Raw genomic sequence first — 19,483 nt, 5'->3', positions numbered from 1 at the left:
ACACGCATACATTACACACGACTTGGATGGGGGTCCTCAGTTTTCAGCCCTTAACCTTTGCATGCTGACCGATTGAAAGTCATGATCACTAAACATCTGTACATTTCTACGCCTAAGGCATGCACTAGTTTGTTCTTAACCAGGTAGATACTTACTAACTACAGTCTGTACTTAGATTTACAACTATCTATATTACATAGCAATAACTGTCTCTTCCTTAGCCTTACAATGTTAAATACAAAAACTGAACCGATACTCTGTAACGCAAAATACAATTTCCTGATTTATAAACGAAAGCTGAAGATATCCTTATTAGAAATGGAAACCTATTTAACACCCAAAACCCCCATACATTCGCATCTACTGGAAATATCCCCATATATCTATTTACTGTATTATACACAATGTAGACGCCATAGCGTATAATTTATTTCCACCTGTACTGTATTGTACTTATCAAAAATGACGTTACTTGTATCTATTGAACCCTTCTGCCATCTAAAATATCCAGAGTTGTACAACAATTTTTAGTTAATTTGTAATATCGAGCCATTCTGTAACGCATTATCCTATTCCTAAGCCAACATAAAAATAAAAGGAAGAAAATTTTATTTTACTTTTTATTTTTTACTTATTTATTTTCTCAATTATAAATTTAAAGGAAAAAAACATTAAGCCATATTAACTCCTTCCAACAGACCTGTTTGCAAATATAGCTGCTTCCACTGCATGAACTCTTACTCACCCCCTCCTCCAGTAACAAACAATGAAATAGCAATGTCCCGTAATCACTTTGAGGAGTATAATCTCTCAGTAGATATATAACCTTTATAAACTAACCCAGTAACAACACTAACCACACTCGCGGGGCCGCAGAAATACCTGGATTAGGACCCAGGCACGGGGCAAACCCTCTCTGTACTGATGGACCCGTAGATCTTCCCAGGTCATCCGTCTAGGAGAAGGAAAACTCTGAAGCTAAACCTAAGGGGAGGAAGGCCACTCCAGTCTTGGATGACAACCTTCCTAGAGCTGGTGACTCAAACAAATTACCAGTCTGCAAACCTAAACTGCTTAAGGAGTAGATAGGCACTGTCTATCGCTCGGCTTCCATACTACTTTTTTGTCTATTAACCAGGCATAGAGGTCGACCCACAGGGAATCGACAGAAACACTCGGTGGTCAATCTTGTTTCCTGACTAGGGCAATGAACGCCGTTTTTGCTCACTCCCGACACATCCCAACCCTTAAACTGGGCACTTGGGAGGGCTTGAATACCATAATGCCAGTGCAAGTAGATTGGGTTGACCATCATCTGATGGGTTGAGGGTACCGGATAGACAGTTCCTGGCTGCTGTTCCCGACAGGTAGTACAGGTGCCCTAACTCTTTAGTAGCGCTTAGAGCAGCTGCTCCATAAACAGTTGTATAATATCGGGATGTTTGTAGTGCCATGTCGCGCATGGAAAGGGACCTTGCACTCGTCCCCGGTGGGATATCCTGAGGCCACAACCCTAGTAGATGGAAGGACAGCTGTTGATCTGCCTGTGTTGCATGACTGGTGTTCTGCATAACCACTTGCTCAGCACCCCTTACCTAAACTGAAACTCTTAAAAATAAAAATGACAGTATATTCAAAAATTACGCTAAAACCAGGTTAAAACTTAAACAAAAACAACCTGCCTTCTCCCTTGAGGCTCGCATTTACGAAAATCCGTGGGCTTAGAACTAATTTAAATGATGTTGAAGCATTTCTCCTAACAAACACCCCCAATATCTTAGCACTAAGTGAGACTAACCTACACTGCTCCATCCCCTCTAACTACTTTAACATGCCCGGATACCTCCCACTCTGCCGTAAGGACTCTGACAGACATATGCATGGGCTTGGAGTCTACATTCGAAACACCCTCCCCTTGACTAGAGAAACTAAACTAGAATCGGACGATCAAGCCTTTATGTGTTTTAGACTTAACATACAACACAACATTAGCTACGTTTATTTTCGCTACCGCTCTCCCTCGACCCAGGATTGTACCCTAATAAACAAAGTCTCTGACAGCATAGATAAAACACTTTCCCTTGACACTAGCATACAAGTGCATGTATTTGGTGACTTCAATGTCCACCACAGCAACTGGCTTGGATTTTCTACTCACACAGACGCAGCTGGTACCACAACACGTAACTTCTCTATATCTCATTCCCTATCACAGATGGTTACGTTTCCAACCCGTTTCCCAGACTAGCAAGAACAACACGCATCGCTTCTAGATCTGTTTCTGACCACAATTCCCGATGACTGTGTAACAAATGCCCACAGCCCTTTTGGGAATGCCGATCATGCAGTGGTAATGGTTGAAATCGCCATAAACTCTAGAGCCAAAACTGAAGAGCCTGGGAAGCCATCATGGACACTCCATGGCAAAATATCTTTTCACTTCCTTCAAAACTGCAATTGAAGCACATGTTCCCACACGCAAATTCTATAGCAAACCCTACTCTCCCCAATGGTTCACTTCAACTTATGCAGCTGCCATAGCGCAAAGGCAGCATGCGTACCGCAAATTTAACCGACATAAGTCCAGTTCAAACAGACAGAAGTACATAGAAACCAGAAATAACTGTAAGAAATAGCGACAGCTAAGAGAGAATTTACTGAAACCACCAAAAAATGCATAGAAACACAGAAATTAGGAACCTGAGACTCCTGGAAAATCTACAACAGTGTAGTAAATAATGTGGCAATCAACTATTCACCCACTATCCAACAATCATGAGGTTGTTTGCTCAGCAACTGAGAAGGCTAACATGCTTGCCAAACGGTTTGCCTCCAACTCCACATTGGACTCTGCTAAACACCCCCTCCCTCTCTTCCCTTTGCAGACAGACGCCACACTAGACGATCTAAAAATCACCCCTTCTCAGGTGCATGCTATTATAAGAAAGCTTGACACTGCAAAAGCATGTGAACCTGATCTCATCCCGGCTGTGCTATTAAAAAAGTGCGCCGCCGAAGTAGCTCCAGTTCTCTCCAAACTTTACAACAAATGCCTTAATGAATCTTGATTTCCTGCCTGCTGGAAAACTGCTTCTGTAGTACCAGTTTTCAACAATTCTGGCGAAAGAACTGACCCAGTAAATTATCGCCACATTACCCTCCCACTTTTCGCCAAAATATTTGAGACAATAATTAACCAAGCTCTAGTCCATCACCTTACAGATGCTAAACGTCTTATGGACTTAGGATGTCTGCTGTGGAACAGGCTTACCTAACTAATCTCAGAACGTATATACCAGTCACTGGACAATGCAGGGGAGGGTAGAGTGGCAGCTCTAGATATATCAAAGGCTTTTGACAGGGTATGGCATGAGGGTCTTCAAGAAAATCACATCATACGGCATCACTGGAAGAATACTTAACATAATTAGGTCCTTCTTAGATAAGAGAAAAATCCAGACACGACAGGAAAACAAATAAACACATATCTAAAGAAATTGCAGAAACACTAGAGGAAGACCTCCGATCCATAGTGGAATGGGAACAAAAATGGATGGTCACCTTCAATGCTGCCAAGACTAAACTTGTTTCCTTCAATAATTACAAGAAACCTTCCCTACCACCAACAGCAATGGCCAAAGACTCTTTATCTGAAAGTACATCTTTTAAACTCTTCGGCCTAACGTTCACAGGAAACATGAGTTGGAACAATTACATTGAGAACATTGCCAGGACTGCTGTGAAGAAGGTGGGCTCTCTTTACCATGCTAGAAAGCTATTAACGCCTGAAAGTATCCTATACCTCTATAAGGCCACCATTCGCCCATGTATGGAGTATTGTTGTCATATTTGGGCTGGTGCATCTGCCACTAGTCTCTCGCTCCTAGACAAGATTCAAAAGAGTCGCAAATCTGATAGGTCCTGAACTGTCAGCTAAACTTAAGCTTCTGTCACATCGACGAAATGTTGTATACCTCTGCCTTTTCTACAAGTACTTTAACGGTAAATGCTCTGACGAACTGCAAGCACTTGTGCCCCCTCGACGTAAATATCCCCGACAAACAGCTAAATCCCACCCCTTCACAGTAGAGATCCCTAAATGTAAGAGAGCCTTCTACTCCAGTAGTTTCTTCCCCGGAACAGCTAGACTTTGGAATTCCTTTCCGGGTCCCTGCTTCTGACTGTACTGACATGCAGAAGTTCAAGTGCAACGTGAACCGACATCTTGCTGCCCAACTTCCTACACAGTACCCCTGATGCTTATGTCCCTGATAGTAGCCCCCTGCAACAAAGTGGCAATGTGCCTTGTTTGGGGTGAAAACAAAAAAAATAAATAAATAAAAAAAAAAAAAAATTAAAAAGTATATGCAATGGAATTTTGAACAAATGCATTTTAAGTAAAAGCATCATTATTGAATGTTGAAATTAGTATGAATTAAAAAAAAAAAAAGAAAAAAAAAGAAAGAATTATCAAATTTTATCCTAACTTTTAATGTGGAAGAGTTGTACAGCCAACTCTATAGGACGAACTGATTTATCTCCCTTGCTTCCCTTGAAATCTACCATAGAAAAAAAATAAAACAAAAAAACAAAAAAAAAAAACAAACAAAGGTTGGCATACTAGGATCTATGATTTTTTTTTTTTTTTTTTGTGAAAATATATCTAGCACATCATCTACTGGATAATTTTCCATAATTTTTTTTGGAATTTATACTAATGTCAACATGACACAAATATATGATAGTGTTTTTATCTGAAATGCTTGAAAATTTAAAATTTCATTATACTGCACAAGTACCAAATTACAGAAATACATGTACAGGGGAAAAAAAAAAAAATATATATATATATATTGTTGAACATTTTTTCAACAAAAATAGATTTTATGTTTAGTCTTGTCAACAACCTTCATTGTGTAAATGATACTTTTTATTTTTTTAATGCAATACGAACTCTGCAAAGATTTCTTTTAAATATGGGAATAATGTCATAATCAACTTCACTGTGATTCTAACGCTACTCCTCTGATTAGAATTGAAAGATTTATCGTTTTATTTAATAATAAGCCAAGTCTCCTGTACAAGTATCTTATTTACATCTCAAAATGTAATGAAAAACAAAAAAATTTTTTTCATTAAAAGTTATAAAAAAGTGCAAGAAAATTGGACTAGAAAACATTTATGAATGAAATGAAAAAGTCAAGATTGACATGAAATTGAAATTAGTTTGTGTGCTGCTCCCTTTACCCATCCCTATTTATCTGTCAATTACAAAACAACAAACTCACTAGGAAAAGATAGAAAAAAATATATATATTTATATCTTAAAGCCCTTATTTGTTTAAATATTTTGTTTATATAATTTGTTCCAAATATTTGTAATTTCAAAAAAGAAAAAGGAAAATTTTTTTTCAAGATTTGATGATCTATCCGTTCAACATACAAAATGGCTGTCATGTTCGTTGGCTTTAGTTTGCCTTTGAACTGCAAGAAATAAGTAAACATTTTTCTTAATGTTGACCAATAACCCCCCCATCACCACCACTTTTTTTTTTTTCAATAAAGCTTATAGGAATATGGACAATATTGATATAAAAAAGTCATCGTAAAAAAATATTTGAAAATGTAAAAAAGGAATTCATTTACAATTTTTTTTTTCTATGGGGGGGGGGGACATTTAAAAACAGACGTTTTTGCTTTTGGCATGATGCAAAATTGAAGATTACAAAAATTGTGCTTACACCACATATATATATATATATATATATATATATATGGTTAAATCATGGCATAATCACGTTGACACACTAGTTTCCATAGGATCACTAAAGTTTAGCATCATTGAGCCTAGTCAGTACTAAAATAGGTGATCAGTTGAGAATACTAGGTACTGTATGTGCTCTCTGCTTATCTCGGCATTGCTTCCAGTCATCCTGGACTTCTTGCCACATAATTTAAGCAGTACCAACTCAGGAGAGGAGTTGTTAGGGATTACACAACCTTAGTTTCATAATTCAGCATATATAGTCCATCATCCCTTCAGGATAATTAGATATCCCTCATCATTTCAGTGGAGGAACGTGTGTGTGTATGTGTGTGTGTGTGTGTGAAAGGTATGTCCAGCCGATAGAGATCCAATCCAATAGAATATATAATAATAAAAGAGAAAATATAAGCCCAAAAAAAAAAAAAAAAAAAAAAAACACTAAATACAGGGTGGTCGCTAGAAAAGCGGGAAATTTGTCAAACAACGATTTATTTTTTACAAAGAATAATTTTTACAAAGTTATCCAAAGACAAATGTTATATTATACTCCGTGCACTTCACTGCAGCATCTTAAAGAAATCCAAGCTCGTGTGGCGTTTTGAAGGGTAACTTATGGGATATCATTCCAAGCTCTTGCCAAGCACGTTTTCAAGTCATCAATAGAGTGTATGTCACCTCGACAGTTCTGCATCTTAATAAAAAGCTCCAAGCACAGTAATCCATGACATTTAAGTTTGGACTTTTTGAGGGCCAATCTTCCGGTGCAATCACAAAATAGCAATCACAAATTTTATTCATGATCTAAGCTGACCTTCAAATTTCCCGCTTTCCTAGCGACCCCCCTGTAGAATAAATAGAGATAAACACAGATACATGTTGGATTCAATATATATGTAGTCTCATTGAAGAAACTTTGTCAAGAATGCATATGGTTTGCAAAGCATCAATCAATATACATGAAGTCAGTGTTGGGGGGTGAAAATAAAGAATCTATTGGTTTTGTGAAAGCAATACGCGTTTACAAAATTTCTTCAATGGGATGACACATACACTGAATCCAGCATCCATCTACAGAAGTGTTTGTTTTATTTAGTCTTTCTGCTTACAACCTTTTTTCGTGTTTATGCAGAGAAGTTACCGTGCTATTTTTTAAATAGTATTTTGAAGTTGAATTCAAGTTTTACAATATTTTTGTTCATTTAATTGTTAGGTGAAAAGTAAAGAAGTTTCCAAAGGGACGCCATTCTAATCATGAAGATTAATGCTTTCTGCTAAGTGGAAACCATTATTCACACACACACACACACACACACACATTTATGGCTTGAATGGTATTTCTACATGCAGAGTAGAAAAGACTATTCAATCTGTAATGGTTTTAACTATTTATAACAATGCTATACTGCTGTTAATCTTTACAGCTAAATGTCGGCTGTTAGTGTCCACAATAATGTTAGGATTAAAGTTGTATCAAAAAGAAAAAGAAATCTTATTTATTCGTCTCCTCGCGAGGGCAGAATTATACACAAAATCGGCTTTTAATGTGAAGAAAATCCAGATCCTCAAAAAGGGGCACTCTGAATTGGGACAAAAAGTCAAATTGTCTCAGTCTAAAAAGAGATTAAGTGTAGTATCAGGACAGATATTACACTTTTCTCCTAGATAAAAATATTGACAAGAGATATAATACTTCAATTGAAAAAAATTAAAAAAAGCATAATCAAAATGTTTTCACTCCTGCAGCCTTATTCAATGCTTAATTGCAAAATTTGAAGGGTGGTAAAAACTATTTTGTAAACTATTTTTTTTTAAAGGAAATCGCTTATGGAATGAAACCATTTGATGTAAGGAGCCATAAAAAAAAAAAAAATAAATAAAAAAACTTAAACTAGCCAACAGAAAAAAAAAATGGTAAGAAAGTAATGAAAAAATAAAATTCATCTTATCTTATTTTTTTTTTTTTATCATTCTGCTCTGACAAATATTGTCATCCAATTTTTATAAAATTTAGAAAACATGTGGATATAGTGAATAATATTAATATATTTAGCATAAACTTTAAATTGGCTACTAATAGAATCTCAATATACTTAGTATAAACTTTCATTGGCTGCACATTTGCATATATGTTTTGGCTACAGATGAAACTCAGCCGAGCCTCTTCTATGCAAAGTGCTACCAAGAAAAAGATGATTAATAAGCCACTATTGTAAAAGGTTAAATTTAATGCAACAAACTGTGAATCAGGCTAAAGTAAATCAGCTGATCTATGGTTTGTAGCTGAGAAATGTCTAGAAATGTGCAGCGAATATTTGTATGAATAAAAATTTGGCAATTGTGCATTTAGGTCGGAAAAACAATTTTTTTTTTCCCCCCATTTTTGAAGAATTTCAAGGGGAGACAATTCAAGAAGTTTTTAAAGTTTATAACTTAATAATTATTTGGATTTATTAGGAAAATTTAATTTTGTAATTTTTTTTCATGACAACTTATTTCAGAATTTTTTTTTTTTTTTTTTTTTTACAGGTTGTTCATTAATAAGTTTGAGAAAAAAAAAAAAAAAAAAAAAAGAAAATCATACATTTTCAAACAGGCTTGTTTTTGTTTTTGAAGTCGTACATTTTTATATAAATACAAAAAAATGTCTGGTGTAATTTATTTCAAAATTCTAATCTATATCTATAAAAGTGAGAATGTGTGTGTGTGTGTGCGCGCGTGAAAACTCTTTCAACCTATATACTCTATGAATTTTTAATCTACAGATTTTTAAATTTGGTATATAGATTATTCAGACAAACTTTGGAAAACTTTAATGGCTTCTAAGAGATTAAAATTGAAAAATTCATATGTGGGAATTGGCAAATTTTTCTGTTTGCTGTTTCACGATTGTGCATACGTGAATGGTTCACACTACAGATTCTTAATCTTAAATATAATTCAGTTTAAAAACACTTCTAAAAGAGCATGTCCCATTGGCCAAACGGTTATCGTAGTTGACTCAGTCTTTAGGTTTTGGTTATAATCTCAGTTTGAGTATTTTTTATTTATTTATTTTTTTTACTTATAAGAAGTGGACTATTTAGAAAAAAAAAAAAAAAAACAATACTTGCTTGTACATGTCTCAGTTTCTGTAGGAATTGAAATATAATATTTATGCATATTTTACAACCGGGCAACACCAGGCGACCTTCTAGTTATTTTATAAAAGCTAAAAGATTTTACTTCAATAAATGTTTGGATAATGTTTTATTTTGTGTTAATTGAGTATTTCTTTTGATTTTATGTAACTCTTTGAAATGCTACAAATAAATAAATAAATGAAGCAAAGTGTTTTTTTTATTGATAGGGTTAAGAAAGAGCATATGGTTTTTATGATTTAAGAAATTTCAGTTTTATTCTTAGTTAAAATCGATTTAAAAATCAAGTTTTAGCCTATAGCACAGAAGCATCAGCCTTAATATTGTTAGACATTTTTGAGTGATACATTATCCTATGTTGGCATTCACATCAAGATATCAGTGTTAAAAGTTTAAAAAAAGAAAAGATATTCTTATTTAGGGTGACAATGTGAAAAAAAAATATTTCATTGTTTTTTTTTGTTTTTTTTTGTAGAACACAGTTCATTTCATGAAAAGGTATGTCAAACCGTGCAAAATTTTTTTTTTAAATAACTCGTGATCTTGCGTTTTGAAGGGGCATCAATTTGGTAGCATGATTTTAGTAGAGCATCTTTACCGATTTAAAAGAAAAACTTGATATTAAATCATATAAACAAAAACATAGAAATGGTTGACAAGTTGAATATAAAACATATACTATAAAACGCTTCTCTCAGTGATCGTTAATGAACTACCACACTTCACATGAGCTTGGCACTGGAAAATCTTTGAAATGTCTCCTCTTGGAATTCTTCAAAAATGAAAAACAAAACTCCTCCTCCAAATCTAAAATGCACAAGTGCCAAAAATCTATACTAAATACTCTACTTGTTATTGAGCACTATTATGTAAACACAATATGAATTCATTCTCATGAACAAAACCTCACCAGAACACACACAAACGCACTTCTGAAATAATGTGATAGGTATGTATTCTTTTGTTTCAATGTTTATTTCAAATGTACCTAAATGAGTAGAGCTTTGTAGTAATATAAAAATATACTTATGGCAAGTGAGCTTTACAAAAATGTTTCTGTTTCATTATCAAAACAAAATCAACAAACTGATTTCCTACCAAAACGTTTTTTGTGTAGCTCAATGTATATTTTTATACGGTGCAGCTCACTACTTGTATTTTTATACAGTATTAATGCAGAATAAAGACCGTGCAAGGTGAGAATTTTCCTGGAAATTTTTCTAAACCGCTGAGTTTGCAGCAGCAAAAAAAAAAAAAATTTGCTATCATTGGTTTATCATAATAAAAAAAAAAAAAATAAATAACTATTCATCTGGATTTGAACAAAACAAAATCATAAATAAAAAATCATTATAAGAAATCAAATAAAATGCTGATTACTCACGAAATAAATATTCATGAAACTTAAATTTCTGCAAGATTTTTTTTTTTCTTACAGTTTTGCAAAAATTGTCCAATAACTTCATTTTATTTTCTCTGTAAGAACAAAAAGAATATTGCTTTTATTTTTTTGCAATTAATTCATTTTTCTTCGTAATAACAGAAATATTTTCTTTCATTGAAAAAAGTTAGCTAAAAAAAATTTTTCGGGGTGTTTTACATAAACTGTCCGGAAAATTCTGACGATAGCATGGTCTTTCTTTTGCATAAGTAACTTATATACTACTACATGTGTGTGTGTGCGTGAGAAAACTTGTTTGGTGAGTTTGATCACTTTCAGAAGAAAAAAAATGGATAGACTAGTTTTAATTCCCTAATTAGGATAAAGACGTTCGAGATGCCTCACTAGAAATCAGCTGATTTCAGACATTATAAAACTCCCAAGTAAGACAGGTTCAAGTTGAAAACATTGGGCTGAAGTAAGACAAGCATAAAAAAAAAGTGCTTATGCATTTATGTTACCGTACTATATTTTAATAGTATTTTCAAGTTAAATTCAAGTTTCATGATATCTTTTTTTATTAAATTGTTAGGTGGAAGTACAGAATAGTTACAAAACACCCTCCCCTCCCCATGTTAAGAATAACATTATTTCAGCATGGTAACATAAGTGCATAAGTACAAAAAAAAAGCAAAAAATTAATTTTTTTTTTTTTAATCAAATTTATAACTTATCCGTTTTTAAAACCTTTCAATCGACATTAAAAGTTGGACTTATTCAAATAATGACTACTTGAATCTCAGAAAAAAAAAAAAAAAAATTGTGAGGCTGGAGTAAGGGAGTTATCACAACCATTGCAAAACCAATGTGACCACAAAAATCTATATTTAAAGACGCCATCGATTTTGAAGATTAACCAAATCTAATTATATTTATCAGATTTTTTTAAAAATAACTATTTTGATTTATCAGATTTTTTGTTTCGTATTACTTATTTCAAAATAATTAACCCAGTATTAAAATATTTAAATTTTTATTTCCCGATTTTAAGAAGATTTAAAAACACTGGATATTTTTTTTGTTTTTGAATATTTAAAAAAAATTTAAATCCTAATAATTGATAAAATTCACAAAATGTATTTTGATATGTATGGATTTGTCACAAACTGCAAAAATTCAAGGTATTTCGAAATAGTGATATCAAGTTCGCTATGAATTAAAGATTTAATCATGGAAAGAGAGAAATTTGCATGAATTGTAATTGTATGTACACATGAATAGATTAACTGTCCAGTGATTAATCATATTATAATGATGCTTTGGTGTCTAAAAAAAAACGAATATTATTTAAAAAAAAAAAAAAACATCGTAAAAATGAGGAGTCATTAATCAAGACCTTCAAAATATATTTTGAGGCATTTTATAGTATGGACAACAAAACAAAAAAGTGATCAAAGAAGCCAAATATATAACAAATAAATGTCACTAACATATTAGCGGATTACCACCAGTATTTTGTTTAATTTTTGAGCGATTATTGAGACTTCCCAGCTGATCATCTTATGTCAGCCATTTTTTTTTTTTTGTTCTAACTTAAGAACAGACACTTCTTGTGTTTGAAAGTAAATAAGCTGTTTAAAATAAGTTAAAACATAAAACTTATCCAGGTAAGTAGAAGAGTAACTTATCTTGCCTTTGGTAACATTTATTTGTTATATATATATATTTTTTTTTTTCAACATTTCATTTTGTTGGCTATACTGCAAAACACCCTATTTGTTTTAATACCCTTCAAATTTATTAGAAGAAAAAAAAAAATGCAATCATTATTAAATTTTGTTTTATAAGATATTTTTGGAAAAAATTATTTAATTTTAAAATGGAATTTGTAGAAAATTTGCATAATCTGAATAGAATAAACGAAGATGAAAAATATGATAAAGCATTTGAGAGGGATTAATATTTCCCCTCTTAGTTTATTTGAGGCTTGTTCATGATTGAAAACGCAGTCACAAGTCTCAAATGAATTAAAGATCATCACTGATAAAGGTCAAAAACCACTTGAGGATAGGTGGGTTAATAAGACGAGAATAATTCCCTGCCAAAAAATGAGGAACACTATGGAAGTACTAATTGATCAATAATACAAACTACATTTGATTATTTTGGGGACTGTTCATGACAAGGATTTGTACACATTGAGTTTGAAGAGGATCATGTTGTAATGAGCATATTATGATGTCAGTGAAAGAAGCAACCGTCCTTGTAGAAAACTGCCCAGTTGAGGGTACCTATTTACTATGCCTCCCCACGGGGCAGAGTTAGACACCAGGGTCGTTTTTTAACGTGGAGAAAAGGTACAAAAATAAAAATTGTCTCAGTCGTGAAGGATTTCTCCTCCAAGTTGAGGGTAAAGAAATTAATGTTTTTAGCCAATTTTTAAATATTTGTTGTCTGAAAGGTTGAGCTTCAGAACGATACCGATCTTGTGAAAAAACTAAAGAATAAGCGAAGTAATAAAAAAACGTTGCCCGGGTGTTTAAAGGTGTAAAAGAAAAAAAAAATAGTTTTGGTCGGGAGGCGGGATTGAACCCGGAAGTCTTGATGCGGAGGTGGAAACAAAAGCCAACTACTTAACCATCTCGACCACGATTAGCATGTTAAGTTAAGGCTTATAAAGCAAGTGAAAGAGGTTTGATTGACAGGAAGACGCTAAATGAGGTCATCGCAGGATCGTTACGATGACGTGACAGTATTTTTTAGTTTTCGCTTCCCCTCTCCATTGTCCAAATCGAATAGCAATTGTCTGATATAAGGAGAAACTCCACATTGATCAAAAGCTGATTGCTTTCTGGACGTTTCGGCACGAAAGCCGAGAACACAACTCGTTTGAATTTAGTTTCACTGTATTTATACTAAAAAGCAGGACAAACAGGGGACAGAGTGAAATAGCGCAAATCTCATAAAAGTCGATGTAAATAAATTTAGAGATGACCCGCGTTCCCAAACCTAAGATATTATGATATAGGGGGTATATAAACACTTTTAAGCAATAGTAACCTCCCGCCCCCGTCGGCGAAAAAAGCCTTCGAGACATACAAAAACTGCGCGCGCATTTGCCTTTTATATAAATGTCAATGGTATTAGGTTTCTGAATTTTTGAGATGATCGATTTTTTCGTACTGTGATTCTTTGGCCTACTGTTCTTATCAAGTGTTATTTTCACAGCATTTTGGTTGTTATAACTACCGACTTTTTTTCAAGTGCATCCTGTTGAATTTTTCATCAGCTTTGGGAATCTGCATGGAATTTTGAACAGAATTTTTTATTTAATCCATGGGTGTACTATGCTTTTGTTCCATAATTTACAATTATATTTTGAGTATTGCTTGCACTGAAGATCGAACCTTAGACGACTATAATTTAGAACTGGATTTTACCAAGTGCATGCTGATTTTTGAGTTTGACAGGATACACCTGAAGAAATGTGAAAATAACACTCGAAATGAGAAAAGTAGTCTGAACAGTCAAAATAATGGGATTATCGATTTAAATAGAAATTGTAAATAATTACATTCACCCAATCTATCGGACATTTTGGAGGTATGGTCAAGTTCAGTGCTTTTTGTGATTAGACTACATTAATTTTTTTTTTAAATATGTCTTTTTAAGCAAAAGTGGTATTACTTAGCTGTCATCTCCAAAATAATATGCCCAAAAATTATAGATATGTTTTTATAAAAATTGTATATTTTGCTGTTTTCGTCATAAACAGTCAGAATATGGCCGAAAATAGGGGAAACTGAATATCTCCATTGTTTTTCGAAGTTCACGCAATGTTAATGGTAGCCATCAGCCTTTTCTTTTATATATATATATATATATATATATACACACACACACACACATTAATACCAGATATTTTACTCAATTTTGATATATTATTATTTTCGAGATGTCAATTAAGTAATATTGCCTTGTTTAAAATGACATTTTTAAAAAATTTTGCTATAGTCTAACCATGAACATGCACCTGTTTTTTTTTTTTGTATTCTTTTTTTAAATCAATTTACTTCTTTGTGTACATAGATTTGAATGATGCAATCATTGCGTTTTGCTGCTGACAGCTGATACCAGATATCGCACTATATATTATCAGCAGGTACCACTTTGCAGTTTCTGCTCCTATTGCTCAACTGCTTTTCTGAAGTGACGGAGCCCCTCTGTGAGGTGGTGGTGATAGTTATGTAGTACCAGTGTCATCTGCTCATAAATACTATCAAAGTAATGACACTTTCCAGGCCCAACACTCGATTTCTGGCGGTATTGTACTGTGATAGCATACTAACTGGCATGATAACACTACACTAACGGAGGTGAAGGTAGCTAGGTAGTTAACGACATTGATTGACAACTTCAGCGTGCCAAGTTCGAATCAAGTTCGTTCCACTTAGGGATGTTGGCAATCTAAACGTGGTCTCTCCAGTAAGTACCCAATGTCTTTCTGAAAAGAATTTGAACCCGATAGATATCAGGAAAACAAATGCCAATCAAAATATTCCGATTCATATGTAAATGTATGGATGACGTTTAACGATACCACCTCCATCAGCAGTTTCAGCCCCCTATCGCTCAACTGCTTTGAGGTAGCAGAACCTCTCTGTCAGACGGTGGTTGTTATCTAATCCTCATGCTGACTACAACTTGGACGTCTTCAAGTCCAACATAAACAAATTCCTGATTAATCGCCCCCTTAAGTAAGGAGCTTTATCAAATCTCCAATACCAACTATTACTACGATATTATCCCATTGATTATTGTACACAAAATAACCCCTATCCCCGAGTGGCTTACGGGCCTTGATAAGTGGTGATCCCCATAAAAAAAAAAAAAAAAATGCTATCTTCCCAAATGCTAAATACACTTTGCAATCACCATTAACAACTGATTTCTGATAACACTGCATTGTCATTAACTGGCATCATAGCGCTACATTTGATACCAGCCACCATCTTCTACAATTCCCTTCCTTCACTGTCCAAAATTTACCTCTCCTTCCAACTTGCATCATCTCTTCAATCCAAAAAATCTTTTCTCTTCTCTTTCTTGAATATCTTTAGTTTCCTCAATTCTGAATCGTTACACTAAAAGCAACGTCAAAATAAATTCATAATTGTTATATATAATCTCTTACTCCAATGGCCGAATGATAGAATTCGACCTTCCATGGCGTGATGTCATGCAGGATTTGTGGAATGCGATTTGGGGAAGATTCGGATGAGGTTGAAAAAGAGCCTGATTTTGAGTGTTAGAGCAGATTAAAAAAGTCTGTCTCTAGATTCCAGAAAAAATAGATAAGGGAAAGTTCTTGTGGAGGCAATGTGAAGAAAATAATGGCGGCTTAGATCATAGCAAAATAAAATCTCTCCTTCTAAGGTAACGACAACACGACTTTGACCATAGTAAAATAATTGTGGCTGAATAAAACCCAATTGCCCAGAAAAGAATAGACTTGCATCTGTTACGATGTGTTGAGAAAATTTTCGTTTCCAAGCGCAATAAACAATGAAACACAACTCAAGGATATGGCCAAGATTCACGAGAATGAGATGAAAAAAAAAAAAAAAAGGTACATTCGATTTCATTTTTATAAACCTCAGAATTGTTTTTGTGCCATAATTGTGAACATTGATGAAATACAATTTTATTGATTTTGTAATTTTGAATGCAAAATTTTCTTTCTTTTGGTAAAAATAAATTTAAAAAATTCTGTATTAATAAATAAAATAAAACGTCAAACAAGAAAAGTTAGTAGAAACCCAGAATATAGTAGCTGCGGGATATAGTTTTTTCCGGTTACAATGTGGAATACTATGTTTTTCGGCTACTGGTTATGGTATTTGCTCTGCTTTACGGTGTTATTTATAATGTTATTTGATGATATGCATGTGTATTATATACTGTACTGTATTTTGTTACTAATTTTTAATATGTACTGTACAAAACTTTGCTTATGCCCTGCCATATGGCGATTTCACCAACCCTGGAACGAATTAATGCCGTATCCCGGGGTTCTAGTGTATAAGGTATATAAAGATTCCCCATATTTGAAGTGGGCATTATAAGATATGGGGAAATCTCAAATGTAAAGCTAGCGTTCATCATTTACATGATAATTTCTCCCTGTGATCATCATGTGCTGAAGGTTTTCAATCTGCTTAAAGAGAGACATGGGCAAAGTCAGCCAATTTATACCACTGTGGCATTTTCTTTTGAGTATACCCAAAGGATATTTTCAACATCATTCTCAAATACTATATTTTGAAGTAATTGAGACAATTCCATTAGAGATGACACCGAGTCCTACAGAACTTACAAAAAACACCTCCATTAATCTAAATGTAAGAACTGGTATAGAATTATCTCCCTTTGGGAGAAAATATGTTCATGGCTAGAGTTATTTCCCATGGGTATATTATCTTCGGTGTACGTATCCACAAATTTCATAGCAACTCAGATGTACATGTGGTTGAGAATTTAAAATCATAATTCTTTCTCAGTTGTTGCATTGGCATATTGGGCAATTTGTTTATAGACAGGACTTGCCTTTAAGAAAACTGCCTAATAGAAAATATGCTATGGGGGAAAATGTAAGTTTCTTCCACATACATTCTTAGGAACTAGCACATTTTTACTTGTGTAGGAACAATGTATTTCAGTTTACATATACATGCCCTGGTTACTATCTTTATAGTTTGTCATAAACAAACTATTCGTTTTGCTCACCCAACAATCAGTTTGATATTTTAGCCATGCCAGACAAATGAACAATAGGACAATCTCAAAGGATAATTTGTGGCAAACTTGCAACTGGTTCTAAACCAGCAGAAAAACCTGTCCTATGCTTCAAGGATGCTTGCAAGCAAAACATGAGGGTAGGTGGCATCAACAGGCTGAGAGTTTGTGGCTGAAGATTGCAGCTGCATACTCTAAGAGGAGTGAGGAGACAGAGAAATGAAAACACAGACGGCAGAGGGTTTGAACAGAGCTCTTAGAATCAGACAACACCTCCATCTGTGGCAACTGTAACAGAGTCCATTGATCCAGAAAAGGCTTGCACAGTGACCACAGTTCAGCAATGAACTAATCTGAGGCATAAAACTCCTATTATCTCCAGAGATATAAATAAAAATAAAAAGTTTACCGTAAACAAACTATTAATAAATGAAATGCCGTTTGTCCACCATAAGCTATTTACCATTTTTTTTTCCACAAATACATATAGCCAATGCAACACGCAGACATTCTTAGCAACACCCAATATGATCAGAATAAATTTCAATTTCCTATCGATGCATTGCTAATTATTTTATATTCTAATCTTTCATCAACAAATAACCATCAAAGGTAATAGTCACGTTGACACACGGGTTCTCTGCAAGAGCACTAGAGTTAAACAACATTGAGCTCGGTCAGTACTTAATGGGTGACCATTTAGGATTACCAAGTGCTGTATGTTAATTTCTTCAGAGCTTTAGCGACAGTTTTTTGATATAATTGTCACAGTTAAACAAATCAAATGGTAAAAATCTACTACAGTTTTTAAAAGATAAGAGAAAACGACAGATCTGCCATTTATCAAATATCTTTACAACTAAATTATTTTTATGCACTTTTGTTTTTAGAAATATTTTTTATTATTTTACTCTTTTGCACACGAAATAACGCATATTGCCACTTGAAACTTAAAAGGCTACTATTTGGAATCATGCCTAACAGGAGACTGTGGGGAGTTACACTACGTCTAAACTTCTGCGGGTTAGTACAGTGAATAAACAAAGAAATAGGGAGAGTCTGCAGGATAAATCTATTAAAGTAGAAGACTTTCTGGCATTTAGGAAACTCCACAGTGAAGAGTTTGCTGCTTGTCGGGTTAGTCGGGAGTATGTACATTGAGGGGGCACAAGTTCTAGGAGTTCATCAGAACACATTCCATCAAAGTACTTGTAAAACAGACAGAGATGAAACATTGTAGAAACTTCTAGCGAAGGAGGAAGCCAGTTCATATCATCCAGGATCCCCATTGTATGATTAAACTTGAAATTCACGACAAAAACTCACTTTACTACAACCACTGAAAATAACTGCCCCCCCTTCTTTTTAACCCTCTGCATACATTGGAAGAAAAAAAAACCCTACTATGAACGAAGTTTCTTTCCAAGAGCTGTGTCTGTGGTACAAGACATCACAGGGCTACAAACCAGTCGATTACAACATGATCATTTTCAAGTCCAGTGTTAACAAATTCTTATGGAGTCATCCTCTTAAACAATCAGATTTTGCCCAGTTTCAACCATTGTCTATAATCCTAACAGTGTTTGTCTTACCATTCACCTGATAAACTCATTAACCCCGTCCTTGGGTGGCATTTGGACCTTGATAAGCGAGGATTCATTAAAAAAAAAAAAAATATATTATATAACTCAATTTTAAAATATTACTTGCCATAACACAGGATTTTTATAGGGAACAAAAATTGTATAAAATAAACAAAAACTGTTTATTTTTTGCAGAGGAATTATTAAATATTTTGCGCATTCAGCAGATAATATAAAGTAATATTATAATTGTTATTTGCTATTAGATATGTGTGCGGTTACAGACCTCATTTTGGTGCTTATTCAGATAGGGACAACACAGGTGAAAATCATAGTTCCAAATGAATTAACAGGAAAACTCAGATATTTACATATCAGGCAAAAAATAGGTATCTACACCAAAAAATTTTGATTAAAAATAAAACCCAGTTTTCTTATTTTGCCCATCCACCACTCATTAACACTTGGTTAAATGACTGACTGGCTTATCTCCCCCTGCTTTACGGGATTTTTACTTTTACCAATGGTAAACTGGCAAAATCCGATAGAACTGATTTTTATTTTTAATTAAAATCATATCTTGCTCATCCACGATTGATAAGAAATATCTCGTAAATCAGAAGGAGATAAGTCAGTCTATCGTTTAACCCAGTAATAATGAATGGATACAACATAATCACATTGACTCATTGGTTTCAATGATGAGTCTGGCCAGTACCACATATGCGTGATCATTTGGGAGTACTAGGTGGTGTATGTACAGTGCTGGGACATAGAAATTTCCAGGTTGGTATCTGGGTCTGTGCTTAATCCACTAGGA

The sequence above is a fragment of the Euprymna scolopes genome, chromosome 6, assembly GCF_053919585.1.
Source record: "Euprymna scolopes isolate OS-2025 chromosome 6, ASM5391958v1, whole genome shotgun sequence".
Classification (NCBI taxonomy): domain Eukaryota; kingdom Metazoa; phylum Mollusca; class Cephalopoda; order Sepiida; family Sepiolidae; genus Euprymna; species Euprymna scolopes.
The sequence above is the reverse complement of the archived record's forward strand: the minus strand, read 5'-3'. Positions refer to the sequence as shown.